The 23,479-nt window shown below is 39.9% G+C and overlaps 1 protein-coding gene across 4 annotated transcripts in view; it reads left to right on the top strand.

The window, feature by feature from the left end:
• Positions 1 to 4: 4 nt before the first annotated feature.
• chd7 (chromodomain helicase DNA binding protein 7) overlaps positions 5 to 23,479 on the top strand; it is a 79,636-nt gene continuing 56,161 nt past the window's right edge. The window contains exon 1 of one of the 4 annotated variants that reach the window (XM_077555839.1): positions 5 to 389. The gene's annotated coding sequence lies outside the window, so the exon portion shown is untranslated. Of the gene's footprint in view, positions 390 to 840; positions 983 to 1,466; positions 1,618 to 15,555; positions 15,641 to 23,479 lie in introns of those variants that run through there. The other 3 variants (XM_077555842.1, XM_077555840.1, XM_077555841.1) reach the window with 3 other exon arrangements.

Below are 23,479 nucleotides of genomic sequence, written 5' to 3' on the forward strand. Positions count from 1 at the left end.
GTGACCGCGCACGCTGCCTGTTTATCTGTATGAGAGGTCCTCGGGAGCGCGCACCCCCTGGCCGAGGAAGGTGAGTGTCTGGAGGGGAGGACTCGGCAACGCGACCGACCAGCCGAGGGATCGATCGGATTAAACTCGATTTGGGTGAAATTATCACAAAGGAGAGAAGCGCCACGCGCACTCGTCGACGACGTCGCAGATGCAAGACCCACCGGAGATATATTTCATGAAAAACATTCAACTTTTTTCTCATTCTGTTTATTGAAAGCCAGAAAGGACCTCGGTGATCTTTTCCCCCCCTTGAGCAAACGGAGATACTAACGAGGAGTTGATTTGATAAAAAAAAAAAAAGAGAAAAAGAAGAAGCCTGAAGTGATCAAGCTTGCTGGGTAAGACTATTTTAAATTCTCACTTTTAATAAAAAAATATACATATACGTATATAGCGCATCGCCGACATTTAGTGTAGTAGTTACTGAAAACCCAGTATTTGTGAATTAGAAGCGTTTCCATTCGGCGAATGCCAAGTTTTTAGTACTTTTGAACGCAATCGCACTCACTGAGTGAGAGGGAGATCGGTGTTTGATTCGTGGATAACTCGTGGGAAATCGTATAATCCGGGCGACGAAGTGTATTCTCGCCCTGGTTTATTTCTCATTTAGGTCGAAAGTCGTTGAAGGTCTGTGTATCAGCCATGCCGACATGCTAACAATAGCAAATTTAGCTTTGCCACCCGCTAATCGCACACTCGCACACATACACACGCACACAAGCCACTTTCCGATAGTTACTTGGAAAGTGGAAAGCTTTTTTCCCCGGGACGGTAGGGTGAACCTCTCTTATCCTGTGTCCATTTCTCGTCGACTTGTTAAGTTTTTTCATTGAGAAAAATTTACTTGAGTGGAGTGGTGAAGTGTGGGTGTTAGCATAGTTAGCTAATTGTGTTGAGCTTTCAGAAGACACGAGGTGGCTCGAGCGTAGAGGTGAGTCACTGGCCGACTGAATGAGCCAATCTCCCAGGGAGCTTTCCGGCGAAGAAAACACCGTAGATAAATGCCAAAGTGGATTATGAGAACACATTCGTTTGCAGTTTGGCTCACACAAGTCCAATTTTCATCGAATTCGCGTCTATATTTGACGGGGACGATGTGAAGTGGCCGTAGCGGTCGCTACTTTTATTGGACGGTAGGGACAGAGGAGAGGAGGGGGAATTGTGAGGCCAGGCGGTCATCTATATTAACTGCGTGGTTCACGTTGTTTTATTTCATCTCTTGTCGATGTAATCGGCGTTAACAATACGCGAAAAGTATCATCGAGTGTTGTTATTCGCCCAAGTGTGGAGTATAGAGTTTTTGCACTTAAATAAAACCCTAAACTGTGTTCGTTTCTATGTTGGGAACGGCGTGCGAAACGCCACTGATGGGCTAATTAGCCTCGCTAGCCGCTGGAGGTTAGCCCAGTGCTAGGACACAGAAGTTCATATAGCGCGTTAGCCAGCCCTCATCTTCATTGTGTACTTATTAGCCCCCGAGCTAGTTACTAACCTGCTCGGGGCGGTTATTGGATGATGCTTCGCTCTTCGCCAACTAAAGTTTACTTGCCTTCGCATTTACTTTGGGTGAGTTAAACGAACCAAGTATGCCTGTCGATATTCGTGTTACTTTTCGTTATTTGTCTTCCGCGGCGAAACGCTGTTAAATTCCACCCGTCGACCAAGTTTGGGTATCACTACAGATACACTTGTTACTCGACATGAACGGGAGTAAACTGCGACTCCAAACACCTGCCGACACCCCAACGCTCCCCTGATGTTGTAATAAATCATTCAGCTAGTATGTATTTAGCACATTTTAGTCCACATTTTTGCGGTATTGTTTTATTTCGGATGCCGCTTGTGCTATCGTGCGCCCTCTTTTGCATTATGTTCTGTAATCACACAACTTGCGTAATGGTCAGCCTGGCGCTCGCGCAACTTTGCCTTAGCTTAAAAAAAAGTATCACCGAAATAAACGCTGCCGTTAAATATAACGCTAAAGTAAGGTTATCATAGCCCGACACACTCATTGTAAATGTGCCGCATGGTTGTTTTTTCGCCTCCTGTCTGTCGTCGAGCTTGGAGCTGCTACCCCCACTACCTTGTGTCTGTGAGCCAAGATGGCAGCTCGTCATGTTTAGCGGGCCACAGAGGGAGAGATAAGAGGCCCCGACCACACACACATACACACAACAGATGTTCACCGCCATGGCTCTTTCTCCCGGTTGCCTTTTCTTGTGGTTTGAATAGAGACCTTTTCAAACTACGACAGCTTTGGTTTGTTTGGGGGTTTGTTGTGCTGTGCTAAATGGAAACTTTGAGAAAAAGTTTACCATCTCCCATGTTATTTGCATATGTTATGGATACTTATCAAAGTTGTGATGGTGCCCTTGGAGTTTAGTTTGGTTGATTTCCCCTTACTTAAGATGTCTGTTTCTCGCATAGGGATAAGCTGCTCCAAAGCCACAAGTGTGAATATGAATTAACCTGTTAAAACCGCTGGAGCCAACTACACAAAAAAACACACTGACAAGCAGGGGGGGTAATTAAGACTTCATACAAACTTTGTTCTCAGCTCAACTTTATTTATAAAGCACTTTAAAACGACTATTGCTGCATACAAAGTGCTGTATGTGGAGTAAAAATTGATCATGCAACAAACATTCTAAACATTAGCATTTTAAATGAAAATTAATTCGGTCACTGGGGCTGGGCAATAAATCAAATTAATTTGAATAATCGTCATTCTGAAAATCGAATCGTTGAAAATTCGCAAAATCGAATTTGTCTTCTGGATTATTAAACGGTGTTGTTTTTAGGTTCTGTGAGTTGTAATTTTTGCTAACTATGAATGTTACGTTTATGCTAAAACTGATTTAGAGTCAGTATACATTATTGTTGTCTGAACATTTTGCACATGAATTTTTTTTAAAATAAATGAAACCTTTAAATAAATGCTTGTTGGGTTTGTTAGATAAAAATCGTAATCGTTCTGAATGACTGAGAAAATCTGGATTTAAATTTTTGGCCATATCGCTCAGCCCTAGCTGTCAGTCATAAACATTGTTAGATAGTGAATATTTTATTGATTATTCCATCGATTAATCTTATAATCAGATAATGTGATACACATGATGCAGTGACACATGAATTTGTCAACGCTTACGACGCATCTTAGAAGTGGTGAATGCTGGTCGGAGTCTGTCAAGTGTATTGTAGTGTACGTGTAAATATTGGTTGTTGGCCTCCCGGCAATTTCCAGCAAATGTTTTTTTAAATTATTAAAATATCTTGGACTAGGGGTGTGAATTGCCTAGTACCTGGCGATACGTATCACGATTCATAGGTCACGATTCAATTTGATACCGATTAATCCCGATACAAATCTATAAATTGATCATTGTGATTTTTTTCTTTAAACTCAAATTTAGAAAATACTAATCAGTAAACTTGTACATGTACACTGTAAGATTTGTATGTAAAATGTATTTATTTATCTGAAAAGTCAGGCTTATAACTGAGCCACTGCATTTAACAAATAGGTTGCAGTTTGAACAGCACTGAAATTAAACATTATGACTTAATGTTCCATTAATATAACATTCTTCCATGCTTAATGTGTGAATCCTAACCCTAAGTAAGATATTTTGTTGAATATTCCCTTGAAAATTGATGTTTAAAAATCAATTCTGTTGCACATCGAATCGATTCAAGAATTGCGCGCTGTAATATCGCAATATATTACCTAATCGTTTTTTTCTAACACCCCTAGCTTCGACCATTGCATTTTTGGGTCGACCAATTTTTGTGGTTCGCCCAACCGACTTGGTCGACTTTTTTCACAGTCCTAGTTAACACTATCACAACTACTGTGCTAAATGACGAATTAACTCCATCTTGATAAATCACATGATCGATGTCCGTCCGTCCTGCGGCTGCTGGGCCTGATACAATGAATGAAAAGGATCATATAAACGGCAGATTGGAATGGATCACGTCACATGTAAACAGGTGACCACTGACCAGAGATCTTCATTCGGAATGATTTCAGTCGGAATGACTAAAATGTCTCCAAGTAAAACTGGCTAATGTTAACATTCCGATTAGCGTCTAACTGCTAATGTTGAAGACTTGTGCCATATCATACAATGCGTAATTAAAGACCAGTTTCTTGGTGTCCTTATTTAGCGACTGAATATTATTTCGGCATGGTGTTGTGTTTATCTTGGTCGTCGAGAGGCCCCCACCACAACACGTGGGGGAAAAAAAACAAACGGCCACGAAATACCGTGGGCCGTAACGAGACAAGTTAGAAGACACACCACCGTGGACTTCGATGGTCAATTTAAAAATAAAAGCCTACCAACCCTATTTCATTGACGTGCAAATATTCCTTAGTCTTGGTAGCCATTTATTTTGGTTGGCCTTCAGCAGGCAGCGCGTGGTGGCTAGCTTGACCCGTCCTCGCACTTGAGCCGAATGAGTTATGGCTCAAAGATCCGTTGCACTATTACTTTGTAATTAAAACGTGCACTTGCGCCTAGCAAACTGATAATTCTTTATTTTTAACCTGCAAATGCTGTAAAGTTGACCGCATTTTGGGTAAATTGCTCGCAGTGTCGAGCCCTGCTGTCTGGTTGTCTTTTTCAGCATCCATCCGGTGTAACACTGCGTGGATGCACTCCTCTACTGCCCCCAACTGCTGAAATTGGAAATTTGAAGGGGCGGCGGCTGCGATTTAAGAATGGCGGGGCTCCGCCACTGAATGCATAGAACGGAAAGGCTGGAATATACATGTTAGGGTGACAGGGGCTTTGTAGCATGTCCTGGAATTTAATTCGAGCATTTATGGCTGACGCAGATTTGTGAGAGTTATGAAATAAATGACGCGATTGACGATGGCGCGGGAGGAATTTGAATCAGTGTAACGAGTAGACAGTGACATACTGTTAAAAAATATGCTTGTAGACAATGAGCATGGTGAAAATTCTCACTGCTTCGTAACGGAATGGGCGATGAATAATTACCACTTGATCCCCTGAGGTTATTACAACTGCACTCCAGTATTGAAGGCAAATATACCTGCAGATGCGACACAGTTGTTTTATTTATTTATTTTTTAAATATTGAAGGTTTATAATAAAAACACTTAAGTTTGTGTGAACGCCACCACAGGTGTAAGCTCTGAAATATTTTTGGATTTATCTGCTTCAGGAGCTTGAGATATCAGTGATTTAGTTGGCATTTTCAATATTTCGGCGGTGACTAAAATAAAAGTCACCTATAATTTAGAAGCATGTGTTGGCAGGTACTTTAGGCTTTAATGGGTCACAGCATGTTTATAGAATTTTTTTCCTGACTTTTCAAATTGTACAAGTTTTTTTTCTTTCTTCTAATCTTAGACAATAGTCATCCTTTTCAGTCCTGAGATTTAGCCGGCCAGGCTAGGGAGCCACCTGGGCTCCTTTCATGGGAAATTGAGACAATTTTCCAGTTAGCCTGGCCCTTTGATAAGAAATATGGTCATTTTTTTCAAGTCGCATTGTCACCAAACTGAAAATAATGCAGGGTTCTACGTTAAGCCTTTTTGGGTGGTGGCCAGAAACCAAATTGTGGTGGCTCTGCCAGGACAATGCAGCTCGGTCCCTGTATATCGCTGCCTTGGTCCGATACCTCACAATCACATATCATAATTTGGTCAATTGATTATAAAAAAAAAAATATATATATATATATATATATATATATATATATATATATATATATATATATATATACACTATTAGTCGGTCACACGTGTATGTTATATTTGACAATATGTTCACCAATAAGATAACTATAATAAGTAATAATAATAAAAATGAGTCCTATAGTAATAATAAAAGATAAGTGAAAAATATTTTATATTGTATGTTAAAAGTGTTGACTTCATCACATTTATTTATGAAATGTGTAAGGCCATTTGTATTTTCAACTTTGTGTTCATGTTGTATGGACAGCATGTAGAATACACAATAACATTAATTAAAAAACTTAATACATTAATAAAAGAAAAGAAAAATATCTAGCTTCCATAAAAAGTCCCATTCAAACTATATGGGTCTATAAGCATTTTCGAGGCAAGTGCAAGGAATGCTTTAAGTATGTTTAGGAGTACAGTATCTCACATTTATCTGGAGTTCATCACAACCTGTGGCGTCGCAGTTTGAACACCGGGTGGCAAACTGGTTTCCACCCACATAATGACATACTTCACTGAGACGCCCAAAGAAGAAAGTCACGGATGATGAATGAGTTTTAGCACCGTGCACTTGACTGATTAAATATAAATAGAAGACTGATTGCTGAGGATACTGCGCAGATAATCAAGCACAGACAGCGACCCCATCCCAAGTTGAAAGGACAGCAACGTGAAAAATCAACTTTTTGGAGTTTACAGGGTTTTTCCCGGGCTCAAAATGAGGCAGAGGTGGTATCATCCTGAATGATGGGGGACTACCGTTTAATGCTTGGCGATATGACGATATTTATCGTGAAGACGATAAAATAATTATCGTGTAATTTTATTCCTATCGTGTCTATCGTCATTTGTCACTTACAGCATAAAGAAAACAAAATAAGTGAGAGAGAACGCTTTGATGTGCAAAAGCATTCGTTCTGCGTTCTGGGTGATCGATTACACTTTTTTTTTTTTTTTACAAAGTTCTCGCTGGTACCACGTTTAAGTGAATCATGTCAAACTTTTAATGGCAAAACAGCTGACCTTTTAATGAGTCTCTAGGGAGAAAAAATAATGCTACATACTTAGCTAAACAGGAAGTGAGGTGATTGTTGCGACGATCCACATACGTCAACCGGGAGGAGGAAGATTAAACAATAGGCCTGATAAGCGATTCAGAAAATAAATGAATATACTAAAGTATATAAATGCCTTTCAGATCATTAAATAGGCCTATTTGTTTTCACACGGCAGTCCTGACTTTTTTGTTGTTGTTTTTTCCTCAATAGTGTTTTTATTCAAATCGTTTGCAAAACATACATTGCAAATCTACCGAGAATCGAACAGTCCTGAGTTTTGATTATAACTACTTATACACTAGATCTCATCTTTTTTTTTTTTTAACAATTTTTGTCTGAAACATTTTTTGTATCCCTTATCTAGATTCATAAATACATTTGTAAAAAACAATATGTCAGTGGTTACTGTGCCTCTTGTGAACATTTGATAATTTTATATAGCAGCCGTATTAGATGCATTTATCTTTTGATACAGATCTGTCATTGCTTAGTAGTCTAACAATATGCCCAATATAAAATACACCAACTCGGCACTGAACTAAAGCTAGCAATAACATAGCATTTATCATCCACTGATGCCATCACATTACAACAAAAGTTTAAATACTGTACTGTACTGTAAATGTAAAAAAACATAAATAGAAATTAAAATATGAATTTTCTGTTTTTGGATCTTGGGAACGGATTAATTGCATTTACATGATTTTCTATGAGAAAAAATGTTTCGGAGGTTAAAAAATTTGGACTTTGAACACTTCGCAGGAACAAATTATGTCCAAACTCCGAGGTACCACTGTATTCTGTAAATTCAACTGACTTTCAGTTTTTTACTGGCAACATATTTTAAGAGTTCCAATAAGAACACGATTATTATCATGTTAAAGCATTAATTCATTAAAACGGGTCTGCCATAACATTTCATGAGTGAGAAGTCTCGGCCACTGTTTTGCCCAGGATTAAAAATAAAAATTCCGTTGCATCAATGTTGTGAAGTGCTGGGTGTCAATTCTAATTTCCTCAATTGATTCGATTTCGGCTGATTTCAGTCTTTGCATGTTTTTTTTCTTTCCAAAATATTAAATGTATAAAAAAAAATGCTTTTTACAGGTTATTTAATATTTAGTTGTTGTTTTTTCAACATTTATTAGTATGATTGTCTCAATACATTCGACATACATATATGTAATCATTACTTTAGCATACTTTTATTTTCCTACATTCAAGTACAGTGTTAATGTTTGAACTCTGCATAATGTTGCAGTGACCTACAATAATAAATACAAGTGTATTTTAGGAATAAAACCTCTACCTTGTTTTTAAGAACACCTTGATCCACTATGCTATTGTATTAAGATTAAGATGCTGGTCCAAATGGTGGAACTTGTAGTGACGTTTTTTTTTGTGTCTGTATACCCCTATATTTTGCACATGTAATCTTAATACATACTCAACTCAACTTTATTTATAAAGCACTTTAAAAAACAAGCATTTCTCTTTACAAAGGGCTGTACATGGAACCGAAATTGGTCGTGCAGTAAAGATAAGCAAAACTTTACCCAAAAAGTTATTCCTCGCCAGGGGACGTTGCCAAGCGTCCTGGATTGCATGGTTTTTAGTTCGTCTGCTATCAGTGCCGTGTCATCCTTGTTTCCCTAGTATGTGAGCAGGTCCAGGCCAGGGGGTAATTCAAAGTTGTTTTACGCAACTCGGAGGCAATATAGTTACGTTTTGGTGCAGAAGCAGACACAATGTTTGCATTCTCATCCTTCCTCAGGTCGCGACAGAACGGCTTGCTTGTTAATGTTGCTAATGCTGCCATTGGCCTTGGAGTGATGTTGTTGACTATACTAATCGTGTGCGTCGCTGGCAGCTTTGAGAATTGTGGGATTACTGTATGCAATTTGCATACGGCCGTGTTTTGTTTTTTTTTGCGTACAGACACTTATGCCTGCTATAGCCAGGGTTGGGAGGGTTACTGTTAAAATGTAATCCGTTAGTTATAAGTTACCTGCTAAAAATGTAGTTAGTAACGTTATACAAGTACCATGATATTAAACTAATGTAACTGGATTACTTTTGGCGTAGCATGCCGCTGGACTCTCAGCTCAAACTTTCGCTTAGAGTAAATTCCAGAAAATACTGATCGCCATTTCCTCCTCCCGTCTGAGAAGCTTTTTCAAACTGCCGGCGTGTGGAGGACACAGTTCGTTTGTTCCCACCTCCCCGACATGTAGCAACGGTCCCACTCGCGCGGGCGTGCCCACTCTCTCTCTCGTTCTGTCCTCTCTCGTTCTTCTCTCTCTCGCCCTCTTTCGCACTCTCTCTCATAGTAGATATTGTAACCCCTCGAAGTAATCCTCATTTTTAATAAATGTACCTGTAATCTGATTACATGTTTTTTTCCCTGCAACTGTAATGGAATACAGTTAAATTTTTGGGGGTAATCTGATTACGTAACGGCGGTACATGTCTTCTGTTACTCCCCAAGCCTGGGTATAGCAATAATAATAATTTTGACAGACAAATTGGCCGTGGCGAGCGTGGGGAATATTTACGTCGCCACTCCCCCTTTCACCTAATCATTGGCGACATGGCAAACCCTGAATATATAAAAGAAAAGGTTCATGCTTGGAATAAAAAAAGAATAGTTTTTATAATTGTCTCTTGTTGAACTATTTATGGTGTTTTTGTTGCGGCCATTTTGTATGTTGTGGTCATCATGTGTAGAGGTTGACTGCCCAGTCAGCCGAGATGAAAAGCAGAGCTGTTGTTTTCCTCCATCACTTTCATCCTGTCATCTATCGCTCCACATCCACCCACCCACTCAGTCCTTCTGTCCACTGCCCATGTGCTCTCTTTTGTGTCTTTTTTTTCTCTCCTCATTCTTATGATTATCATATCTCCATCTTGCTCACGTGTCCACCCTCCGCACCCTCTCATTTCCAACCAAAAGGTTAGTGGGGGTCTTGAGCACCACAGTGACATTCAGAGCTGAGTGTCATTGCTGTCTCTGTCATCTCTCCCTCTTGTCACCATCCCCCACAATCACCCTCCTTCTCCTGCAGGGAAGACCTTCTGGACTGAATGCTGTGCCTAGAAGAGATGCTGGCATTAAGGGCTTTTCTGTGCGTGTGTTTTCTGCTTGTGTCTGACCCATATTTGTGCATGTCTCTTAATCTAGCCTTCACCTCTCCCAGTTTTGATGATTCCCATCCTGTTTTTCTTCCTCTTCCCTTAGCTTTCAAACATTCATGTGAAAGCATCTTACTAATAAAAGGCAGTAGCGAGGGACAAAACTGTACATTTTCTGGGAAATATGTGATCACAAGGGTGTCCATGATGGTCTTCTTAGCTGTCATCTATCTCTTTTATCTCCACTCATTTTTTTTAAAATCAGAAATGGTCACCTTGAGTGATGCATGCTGCTAATAAAAGGTTAAGCGCTCCTTGCTCAGTCAACATCCTGTTGTTCCAATAAGGCCCATAATGGTCGCAATGGGTTTGTTAAATAGATGGACATGAATATGTCTGAAGAGCACATGAGATGTGAAAGCTTGCTGTATAGATTTTCTATTGGTCGGTAAATATGGGTTTTTGTCTATAACCCCCCAAAAGTGAATGTGTGTAAAGGGTAGATGGAACCTGTGCTGAGACCTCACAATGCTTTTAAAGTGAATTGGTAAGTAAATGGGCTTTTGCCATGCAGGCAGGTGGGTTTGGAGCTTGGAAGTGGAACTAGCCCATCTCAGGGGGCCATATTTTGTCTCTTTGTCTCCCATTGGTCTGAAAGGTGGACACACAAACCGGTCTCCTTTTCTACATGCACTTCCCGAAATGGATAATTGATTGCATACATTTAAAGACAAATTCATGTTCTATATCGGTGTTTCTTTTAGTTTTTAATGGAAACTATGGAAACCAAAACCTGAAATGAGAACCAAGAAATTAAGGCAAGGCAAGACAACTTTATAAACACATTTCATTTACAGGGCAACTGAATGTGCGAGCTATCAAATCCTACTCAGAAACAAGCTCGATAATATTTAAGTTTAGGTTGCTGTAATTTGGATGAAAATCACTTTTATTCCAGTAAATGCAAATTACTAGTGTAATAACTCATTTGTAGGGATGCAGGAAAATTCAAAAATGTTTGGCCGAAACCGAAAACTCAACATGAGAAACGCTTGACCAAAAACCAAAATAAAATAAAAAACTGAAAGGAAGAAATGCATTTTTTTGTTTGTATTTAACTCTTTCACTGCCAGACGTTTTCAGAAACGGGTTGTTCCCAGTGCCAGCCGATTTAAACATTTTGACTGATCTTTCAAGGTCCACAGAAAATGTTGTGTTTGGACTATGGAAACACACATACTACCAAATGAAAGATTGGACTCTCATCTTTCATCAGAAAAAAAAAGTTTGTGTCTACCTTATTCCGTTCTTCAGTAATCAACAATAGAAAATGGTTACTTTCACCGAAATGCTCTGTTTTGAAACAAAAAGCGGAGAAAAACGGCTTTTTGTGAAACGATGTTATTTCATGCACTCTAGTGAATTGTACACTTCTTTTTGTCCATGAATGATGCCACAAACACCTAAATAGTGCTTTACTTCTGTAAAACGCTTTCGCCAACAATGAAAAAGTGTTTTTAGTTTGCAAAATACGTTTATTTCCATTCAACAGTGTAACAATTTGACAAAACAATTTCGCAAACTATTTACAAATGTGTGCAACTGTGGTACTACTTACATGGATGTAAGTAGTTTGGATGTTTCAAATACAGTTTTTCTTTTTGTAACGCTCTCCTGCGTGCAAGGAGACGCCGCTGGACTCGCACAACAGTTTACTTTCACTTTCGCATTTGTCCGTTTGAAACGTTACACTTTCTTGACGGCCTTTTTTCCGGGGAATAAATAGCAAGTAGCAGACTGTACACACTTCTCCGATGAATATGCATTGGACTCGGGGCACTCTCCGTCGTCCGATCGAATGTCCGCCTGTGCGTGCTCGATTGTGCTCCGCGTTTACGGCGCCGTCATAGCCGCCGCGTCAGCGGTTCCAATTTCGCCGTCAAGCTCGGATTCACCTTCATCATCATCGATGATGATCATCGTCGTCATCAATGTGCTCTTTTAGTGTTGGTCGATCGCTTTTGTCTAGTAAGTGTAGAGCTGCTTTGCAAATGGGCACCTTCTGTGTTTCCTCCTCAGCCATCTAGCTCCCCCCCACGTATTCTCCTGCCGCGTCAATGCTTTCCATCCACGGAGTCATCATCATCATCATCGATGATGATCATCGTTGTCATCAATGTGCTCTTTTTGGTCGATGCTTTTGTCTTTGAAATAAAACTGCTCGGGCGTGAGCTCCTCGCAAACCGGTCGCCATTTTTCTTTGTTTTCCATTCTGATCTCCTGCTCTAGCTCCGCCTCTACTGACGCCCACCCGATCTTGTCAAGACAGTCATCGCTGCCCTCTAGGGGCCAAAAATAGTCATTAGGCTAAAAAACCTGGTTAAAATTTTCAGCACATCTCCGGAAGGCTTCCCCCCACCCGTTTCAAAAAAATATATAAAAATTGGATGACGTCTTTTGACGTCATTGGCAGTGCTCCGTAGGTTTTTACTTGACGTCTTTAAACGTCAGTGGCAGTGAAAGAGTTAAGATTCTTTTTTTTTTTTAAATTAAATTTTATTTATTATAGCCTTTATGGCAATGAGTGTTTACTTACCTACAGTAATTTCTGGACTACAAGGCGCACCTGACTATAAGCCGCGCTAGCTAAATTTGGGGAATACTCGTGTTTGTTACACACATAAGCCCCACCCGACTGTAAGCCACATGTGTTTTATTGTTACAACGCCGGGTTTCCGCTACTTTCTTTTCCATAATGAGGGCGCAAATTTTCTCGCTCTCCTACTGTATTTGTGCTCTCTTGGTTTGTTTTGCTCTGCCTGACGCTCTTGCGTCCCCCTTGTGATCTGACGGATGAGCCGCACCTTTGTATTAGCCACAGGGTCGAATGAAAGTGAAAAAAGTAGCGGCTTGAAGGCCAGAAATTACTGTAACTAAAGTCAAGGCATTGCAAATGCATAAAGTAAAAGTACAAAATAAATAATGAATAAATTGAACTTTTATTGCATTTGAGGAAGGTGGGAAGTCAGATTTGTCCCACCCGGATTGTCCCAATTCCAACAATCACGTGTTACATGTACCTATGTCAAATAATTAAATTAAAGTAACTATGGGGTAGATGCCACTGACTTCCGTCACACACCAACGCCGTTTCTGGCCACTGTTGCGACACACCGCGTCCCAACACTCGCACCCCCACCCCTGCGCCAAACCCTGCACAACCGAGAGGCACAAGGACGGAAGCACAAGCAACCGGAAACAGCGCTAGTGTGTGACACCCGGAAGTAGGAAGTCCCGCTTCCTCCGTGTCATATACCCCATAAGTTAGGGTTTGACGATTATGGGAAAAATAATAATCACAATTATTTTGATTGTGATTGAAATCACGATTAAAACGATTATTCAATAATTCCAAAACTTTGGTTTTATTCAATTACTAAAGCTCAACTACTAATAAACTATCATTATAGCCTCGTGTCAATTCATCCCTGCACATTGGACATTTTATTATTGAACACTCTTTTTGATCTAATGTTCCTTCCTTGAATCCTTGAAAATTCAACATTAAGTAGAGTTTAAAAGAACAACATGAAGAAAAATTTGTAAGAAAATAAGAACATGCTAAAATAATAGTGTTTTTTAAAAAAAACAACTATAAAAACAAATATCCGCTGTTCTGTGTATTGGTCTCTTAGGGGCAGTGTGGGGACGTGCATGCAGGGAGTATACACTTACAATGAGAGAGAAGAAAGGTGTGATTGAGCTCTTTTAATATAACACATTTTTCACAGAGTGCGCATAATTTGTCCCTTTAGTGTTATGTTTCCTGTGTGTATGTGTTTCCACAGCATTTTTGGGTGAAAATTTGTTATTTGAAGGAATATCAGTCCCGAAGTTGATGCTACTTTCCTGTTAACATGTCAAAGTGATACTCCAATGACTTTAGTATTAGCCCTAGCGATGTTTGTAAAATGAAGCTTATTTTGTATTTAAATACATAGTGTGTGTAATTCTTCTTGTGTGTTTAGTTTTACAGTGAACTCCAACTGGGTGTCATTAAGGGGACAGCAGTATCACATACACTAAGCTCTTGCTACGCAAGCAACATGGTACATTCAGGGTACTTTCACAACATCGCAAACTTGTAAACACACCGCACCGTTCTGCACATCAATCGTTTTTCTTCTATTCTAGCGTTTTAAAGGACAACGACTCCAAAATCCAGTGTTTCCGTTCTATTCATTCAGCGGCGGGGCCCCACCGCTCCTAAATTTGAGCTGCTGCTCCTCCAAGCCAGCAAAGCAAAACAAAACAAAACAAAAAAATCCTTCGTGCTGAGCCAAACGACATTCCAGGGTCTGAGAACCAATGACTTCTTTAGCGTTCACATTCGGACCTCTTTCAAATCCCACCCTAACACTAACCCAACATTAGTCGCGATTAGTCGACTTATCGGAACATATGTAAATGGCAGTAATGGAGTATTGCGCCAACAAGCAGCTGCTCTTTATAAAACCATCATTAGTTTACATTTTGAATTCTTTAAAAGTTGTGTACAGATTAATAGTCCATCCATTTTCATAACTGCTTATTCCTCACAAGGGTCACGGGGGTGCTGGAGCCTATCCCAGCTGGCATTGCGCAGTAGGCGGGGTACACCCTGAACTGGTTGCCAGCCAATCACAGGACACACACAGACGAACAACCATTCACACTCGCAATCAAACCTAGGGACAATTTTAGAGTGTTCAATTAACTTGCCATGCATGTTTTCTCGGCTGGCCTGGGAACGCCTTGGGATCCTGCCTGAGGAGCTGGTTGAAGTGGCTGGGGAAAGGGAAGTCTGGGCTTCCCTGCTAAAGCTGCTGCCCCCGCGAAACGACCCCAGATGAGCGGTAGATAATGGATGGAGAGTGGTGAACTTTTACACATTGTGCCTATTTAACTACCAAAACGCAATTTTAAATCCAAATCAATACATTATACAGTACAGTGCCTGATGCTCTTGCGCTTCCTTTATAGTGCGCCAGCTTGTGATCTGATGGATATGCCGCACCTTTGTATTAGCCACAGGGTCGAATGCAAGTGAAAAAAGTAGCGGCTACTGTACATAACTCCACGTTTTCATTTATAGTTTTGATGCCTTCTGTGAGAATCTACAATGTCATGAAAAAGAAAATGCATTGCATGAAAAGGTGTGTCCAAACCTTTGGACTGTACTGTAAATAAGATGTGTCCTTGTATATATTGGTCTCTGAGGTGCAATGTGGTGTGTAAACTAGAATTGGGGTGTCATAAATTAAACGACTTAAAGCATGCTCAGGGAGGGCTGAGGCTGAATAACATAAAAATCGGATGATTGCTGCACAACTTAGCAATACAGTGCTTTCACAATGTAGGAAGTTGCAAACACACACACTCTGCCGTTTGGCATATTGAAGGGGAAGTCGAGGCAAATTTTTTCTTTACAATATGTCCAATGTGCCCCCCACTAGTCTAAACATGGCATTTTGATTATTATTGTTGTGGAATATGAATTAAGCAGCAAAATCCTCCTGTTTTTATCCATCTCAAGGGGGGAGGGGGCAGCCATTTTGCCTCTTGCTGTCGACTGAAAATGACATCAGTGCCTAAGGGCTCAGCTTGCAAACGTCACATGACCAAACCCAGAAAACAGGTGAGCCGTGATGCTCGTTAGCTAAAGTCACGCATTTTATGTCTCCATGTTGCCATTTGACCTCAGCTCCACTTCACAGTTATGACATAAAATATTTTTGACAATTTTGAATACAAAAAACGACTCCAAACCCTGGGCAGAATACAGGGTGAGATAATTCTGTCACTTGAAGAATACAACGCGCGTCCGACCGTCTGCAGCCACAGTTGATGTGGGGCAGATATAAGTTGTACCTCTTTATGCCCCTTTTCATTTCTTTTGTTTAAATAAACTAAATAAATGAAATTAAATCTTTCCCCATTGATTTTGATCGATGAAACGTAGTGACGTCAGTAGCGATTTTACAGGTTTAAACAACACTTTTGCGCGAGCCTGTTTTAGGCATTCAGTATCAAAGTGTGCAGAGTCGTCCAACAGGAGCTGTATAATACAATGTCAGTATATTTTATTTTTTTTTTTTTGCGTCTTTAATTAGTGATTGAACTTTATTTCAGGAAGTGTTGTTGAAATCCGTAGCAAAAGTTTGCAACTTAGGCTACGTTCACACTGCAGGTCTTAATGCTCAATTCCGATTCATTTTTGGGTGAAATCAAATTTTTTGAGTGAGTGTTCACATTACCTATTAATTGCGACCTCAGACTGTCTGCGCAGAAGAACAAACGTCACTCACAACACTGTGCTTGCGGAAGTACCGTAAATATGTATGGTCCAGTGTGTCAAGGCCGTGGACTTTTATACCATCTCATATCTACGGAGGAGTGATACGGGAGGAGGTAGAAATAATATTTTGTGAAAATGAGGCGAGCCTGTTCAAGCTCCTCATCTCATGGAGACCTCATGGAATTGGGCCGTTTCCACTGACATAAAGTCAGTTACAGGTCGCATTTGGGCAAAAAAAATCTGATCTGGGTCACATTTGCCTGCAGTGTGAACGTAGCCTTAGACACTGCAACCAAAGTGACTCAAAAAAATGAGTCAAGTCGGCCAGGCAGCGACATGACGCCGGGAACAACTTCAAAATAAAAGCGTCCAAGCCACGAATCTCAGCGTATTACTGCATTTTAAGATTTTATTTTAAAATTGGCCTAACCACTGACTGCGTGTTCTGCCATGGATAGTAGGGGTGGGAATCTTTGAATGGCTCATGACTCAATTCCGATTTGTGGGTGTGCGATTCGAATGATGTGCAAGAAATTGTAATGATCTACTCCAGTCTGACTCGCTAATGCCAATTAGCGCGCTACTCACTGCACTTTCATCACTCAAAAGAACGGCTCCACACTGCAAAAAAAAACCAACTTTTATTGGAATAACTTGATCGTGACCTTTTCCTTCTATTCTCTAATGTGGCTACACCTTAACAGTGTATTAGACCGCATAAAAAACACACTGCCCCGCAGTGGCCAAACTGGGTACAACACGAACAGCACTCCAAAGGCACACACAGGCAAAGGCAAGACAGTATAAAATAATTGAAATAAAATCGATTTTGGGACATTTAAAGTCGATTCTGAATCGTACTAAATGAGAATCAATTTTGTGGGCACACCCCTAATGGATAGCATGAACAATTAAGTTAACTAGTTTTGCTGACGGTCTTGACACACAGACAACTTAGGAAATGAGGTACTTAATTACATAAATTTGTAACATTAGGTATTAGAGAGGATTCTGCGGTGAACGAGTAGCCTAACGTGTTTTCTTAATAGTGCGCATGCATAAAAACACCCCCTTCCCTCCTCCGTGCTTTTTACGCAGGAAATGCCTGAATGAGAATATTTTGTGTTCGCTATTAATCATTTATTTAAAAAAAAAAAGATTTAGACATATTATTTATTTTTTACACTACTCCACTGTTCATACATAAGCTACACAACATAGGCTACTTACAAAACATTTGCTGTGTAGGAAAAGTTAGCGTCAATAAATAAACCGTTGAGCTGCATTGACGCTGGTGTCATTATACAACTTTACATGTTTAACAAGCTTCAAAAAGTATAGTTCTTACTCGAAAGGTAAACTGAAGTTAGCCGTTAAGCAGAAACTTAGTGACCAAAGCGTCCGTCTTTAGACCTCTCTGCTGCTTTAGTGCACGCAATCGCTGAAAAGATTCGCCCAAAATGACTTTTGTTTGGTTTTGCCCTTTCAGTCCTTGTTTGCGCTGTTCAGCAACCTCAAAAACAGTCTTTCTTTTATGGCCTGGTGGTCCTGCATCCTTCTCTGCCATTGTTGGTTAACTTTGAACACAGACGAGGCGCTACGCCGCCGCTGGTAAACACTGTTACGCTAGAGGCCTACGCAAACTGCGTACTCTGGGCACATTCGCAAGAAGTGTGATTGACAAGCCAGGAGCCAATCAATAACTAAGCCTCTTTGTTATTGAGTTGCTAGAATCTAACATTCCCCGCAACGTCCATAGTTTATGAATATATATATATATATATATATATATATATATATATATATATATATATATATATATATATATATATATATATATATATATATATATATATATATATATATTGTTAACCATAAGTACAAGTCTGTTACAGGTTGATAAAGCGATTTCTAAGTTAATCAAACAACTTAATTTGTACTAAAATCCTCTCTAATATCTCATATTGGAATGCAAGCACACACATCTTGGTACCAGTAACATGTTAAACATAAAACCAAAAGAAACAAATCTGATTCCATGTATAGTACGGTAGAACAATTTTGGCTAATTTTATATGGGGGGGGGGGGGGGGCGAAAGCACCTTATTCATGGCATTTTGCGGTATTAAGTTCACATTTGCATGCGTTGTATCCTCCTATTAACATTGAAGAAAAAACAAAAGAAACATAGATCAATGTACAGCAAAGAATAACTTTATGAATGGTGGGGTCCGACGGATTTCACAGCCAAATTTGCATATGCAGACAAGACACAGGAATCAAACACATGAGGGGAGTGGAGACGTTGGCGGGCCCAAGCATCTCCGCACAGAAATGTCCCGAACAAGACAAAGCAAAGTAAGAGGCCAGAATACAGTTGGGGGGGAGTCGTGGTCAAGGACCACCACACATTAACAGAAGTCCAGAGGCATTGATCCAGCATTTATTTTTGAGGGAAATCCGTCGGACCCTACCTTTTAACATGTTTTTTTTAATTCCGTAACAGAAAATATTTGAAGAGCATCAATTTGCCTAAAATTAAAAACCAGTAATGATCAGTGTTGGGAATAACAGTATTTAAACTAACGGCGTTAGGTAACTTTTTTTTTTTTCATAAACTGACTAATCAAACTAATTATTCTCCCCATATCTGGAATGCCGGTATCATTATTGTATGAGAAATGCGTTGCGTTACCATTTATTTAGTAGATTCAAGGCTTGAAGTAATCTTACAAGACGTTGTGCGGTGACTGGCCCTGAAAATGTCATTTGCGCACAGTTAGAGGCACTGTTGTTGTCGGACCTTGTCACAATAAAAGTGCCTTGACAGATGAAATGTATAGTGACTTTTATTTTGGAGGTACCACAGGAAGCGTGTAACGACGTGTCGTCCTTCCTTCTGGACCTTAAGGCTTAGCATATTTTAGCAAAGAGTCCACGTCCTTGCCTGGAACTGTCTTGACAACTTTGACAAGAGTGACATTAATCAAAAATAACAGTCGAGATTTGCTGAAAAGTGGCCGCCATGAGGAGCGATTTGTTGACAATCATGATCCACCAAAAGCCATGTTGCGATTCCACAAGTAACACAACAGCAATAAAGGATACCGGTAAGTCATAGCGACATGCTCACTTAGTGTAATTAATAAGAGTGTTAAACACGTAAAAAGTGTTGAAAAAAAAATGCTATCATTAAACATGTCTTTAAATGTGTAGAATTATAAACTGACGATATATCACCATACTCATTTGAAAATGTACAAAAGTATGTTTTTCAGAGAGATGAAGTGGAAGCTGATGATTTTGAGGAGTAAATGTAGTAGCAGTTATGGCAATGATTTTGGCCATGATAACATTAAGCACTGTATATTTTAATCCATCCATCCATTTTCGTAACCGTTTGTCTTGTATATTTTAATAGCATTGGCCATTTCTTTTATCTATTATTGATTATTTTAGGCCGCAACAATCACAAAAAATGTCCGCGAAATCCTGGAGGGACTGGCTAGGACTGTCAAATTACCTATAGATGACATATGTGCCACAAATCACCATATATCCAGTATTTATTTTATTTTTATGATTGCTGTAGTTAATTGGCAGTGGTAGAACATAATTACCACTCCAAATTTAATGAATGAATGAATGAATGACTGATTATTATTATTATTATTATTATATGTTGTGTCATATTATGGAGTGAGGCATTTGTGTGACATAAATACTCACAAAAATAAATGAAAACATCCTATATAGCCTGCACGTAATTTGAATTCCTTGTATAAAAATGTAATAATAATAATGTATTTTTAAAAATCTAAATTGTTTGATATAGTAGTGAAAATACTGTAGTTACTTTGCCTGGTAACGAGTTACTTTTATTATGAAGTAATTCAATAACTAACTCAGTTACTATTTTAAGCAAATAATGAGTAACTTTAGCTAATTACTTTTTTAAAGTAACGTTCCCAACACTGGTAATGATAAATGATAGCACCACTGGCACCTACTGTTGTGGATGTGAAAATACACGTCATTCTAGTATGGCAAACAAGCATGCTCCCAGAGGAGCCTGCCCCATTGTTTGAGAAGAACTGCAATAGTGAGATTTCAAGCTTTAGTTGGATATCCTGAAATGATCGGATATACTAACACTGCACAATCTGCACTTCTGCATGAGAATACATTCATTATTAAAAAAAAAAATAGAGCTGCCAACTATTACGGATGCTCTGTATTTTACTATGGAAATCACTGAACACTGCCGTGTTTCGACCGGAACATGAATATTACACATATTTTACAAAGCCAGTAGCTTGGTGACGCAATGCGTCACTGTTCAGTCATGAGCAGTAGAAGCTAGCGGACACGTCCAACGTTAGCCAAAAAATAACGTCTTGAAGCTAACCCCGATCGCTGCTATTCATATCAGCGGTGAGGAATAATGACAGTGACACCAGAATATATTGGGTAGTAATATCATGTGATCTAAGATTGGTATGGCGTGTGCACAAGCGGGAGAGAGTGCGGAAGGAAAGGCAAGTGAGGATTTATGAGGCGTACAAACTTATGTTTGTGTGAACGCCACAGGTGTAAGCTCTGAAATGTTTTTGGAATTATGCTTCTATTTGCTTCAGGAGCTGAGATAATAATTATTTTTAATATTGTTGAATTTCCAGGAAAACTTCAGGTTTTCGGGGGGGGGGGGGGGGTTCTAGAGGCATGTTGTGCCAGGTGTTTTAGGTCTTAATGGGTTAAATGCTATACTTTATTGGTAACAACTGTTTTTGATAGTGATGCTTTTCAAGGGTATAGAGGGCTTATAATTACATGGGTGTGTTGGCGTGTCATGAACAGGAAGTGGTCACGACGGCTATTTTTCACCGCTCAAAACGCATTCACACAAACTGCGTTTTTTTCTCTATAGTTACATATGCAGGATAGTAAAGCAGTGAAATCTGGTGATTGATAAAGGGGGAAAAAATTGGGAATCTCGAAGTGGGTCAGCGTTTGAGCGCCGGACCATGCTTTCTGAGAACCACCCCACTGCATGCACACATAGGAAGAGGTTACTTGACCTACTTCATCCTACACACACATGCATGCATGTCTGCCTCTACGACCAGACTACGTTAGCCAGTGTTTTTTCCTATCTTATGGTAAGGGAACAGATTAGATAAATACAGCCCCTATCCTATAGTGCCCCCCCCCCCCCAACCCCCATCTGAAGCACACAGACGCACACACACTGTCCACCAACGAGGCAGCTGTGCGTAAAATAACCAGATTTTTCCCTGCCTTGCTGCTTCGCTTACTCTTCTCCCGCTCTCTTGAACCCACCCCCCAGGCCTTCTCCTTTTCTTTCTTCCTTCCTTCCGGGTCTTAAATCCCAGCCTCAAGCACACAGGCCAGCATCCCCTCACTTGAGCATAATTACACACACAGCTAGCCAGCTCCTGCGTGATGTTCACCATTTGAGTACAAAGGTATAAATTAAAGTGGCTTAGACCCAAGTGGTCATGGGAGATTGGTGGGTGCTTGCGCGCACGTGTTTGCCAGAGGAAGGGGGAGATCAGACACGACTTTGTCTGTATAGTTAGGTTTTGTGTATGAAGCGTTTTGTGTAGAGTATTGCACTTTGTTTTGTTTGTGTGTTCCTGTCTCAGAGGAAACATAGTGTTGTTGACATAGCAGAGATTTCCTGTCGTACTGCCTGGAGGCCGCATGCAGTTTACTTGCCAAACTAGTGACAGACATTCCTGCAATGACCTGCTGTTTGCTTATCGTCACAGAAATGCAGTGAATATGTCAATTGTCCTCTTGATTTTGACCAGGTTAAATTTATCAGATCAAATCAATATCAATTTTGCAAAAACTTTATGAAGTAATCAGTTTCTGGTGCATGTAGAAACATTGCAAATTTGAAGATCTCTGTCGTTGATGGGAATGTTAAAATCTCTGCACCTTCAAAAGTTTTGCTTCAATTGAGGAAACGTTAAAAGTAAATTACTTCCTTTAAAATATCAATTAACAATCATCAAGAAAGTGGGTGTGGCTTGCCATGCTATGTATGTCCACCCATAAGAAGTCTGACGACAGACTAAGAAAGAGATAATAACACTGGTATGCTTCACTGAACTTGTTCATTCGTTTGAGCCTTGACGTTGAAGGTTGAATTTCACCAGCAGGCTAATTTAATGGTCAAGCATCAGTGTTTTGGCTTATGAGCTCTTTTTAAGCTCTATAAAAGAAAGCCATAGGTCTCAACATTCAGTGCCCAAATAATATAAAAGCATTTGCAGCAAGAGCTTTTCCATTCAATGTGCTTGTCTTCTCAAACACCCAGGAGAAAGAAATGCGACTTCCTTGCTTTACCAAGCAGTGATCTCATTGAAATGCACATAAATAGTCGAGATCAATGACTCAGTATGGTATCATACCGCTCTTGACCTCTCAACACATGTGCGTCCTGGTGATCATCTGACAGTGAGGAGAATATGGCCTGCTGAAGGCCTCATCCTTTGATGAGCTTTGGCATCAAATGCGGCACACTGACCATTCACCTAATTCCCTTTACAGTGACAGCTGGGCTTCAGCGCCAAACTCTGCATCAGCTGGTGTGAAGTTTTCTAGAAAGCAACTGGAGAGTGCCCACATGGACTGAAATGGTTAAGAAGGTGGCGCAAGATGTTCTCTAAAGAGGGCTTGTCTTTTCCTTGGCAGATGCTCTACAGGGCTCTAGACTAATTGCAACAAACTTTTTTTCTTGGGTGCGCAAGCACAAAAGTTTTGCTACTGCATCACATTTAACAACACTGTTTTAAAGATTTCATCTGATAGACAAAATACATATTTTTTTTCCTGGGAAACACAATTCTTTATTTGAAGGAGAAGCTTTTTTTTTTTTTTTTTTTTTCTTTTTATGTGTGTGTCTGATTTGGCGCCAGCATCATGATTGTATCTAGGGTTTAAGTTAAAGCCGTTTTTCTTGTGAAAAATTATTGCGGACTTCCTTTGCAATTATACATTAAACTTTTGGTAGTCATCTCAGTCACATCTGATGATCTTTCTGCCGCCGCCTGCCACTGAAAGGCATCTGGGAAAGCTGCATTTGTCGCATGTTCTCTGTTTCGTAAATGTGTTTGTTTGTTTGTTTTTTCGGAGATTGAAATCGGAATG

The sequence above is a fragment of the Vanacampus margaritifer genome, chromosome 2 (genome assembly GCF_051991255.1).
Source record: "Vanacampus margaritifer isolate UIUO_Vmar chromosome 2, RoL_Vmar_1.0, whole genome shotgun sequence".
Taxonomy (NCBI): domain Eukaryota; kingdom Metazoa; phylum Chordata; class Actinopteri; order Syngnathiformes; family Syngnathidae; genus Vanacampus; species Vanacampus margaritifer.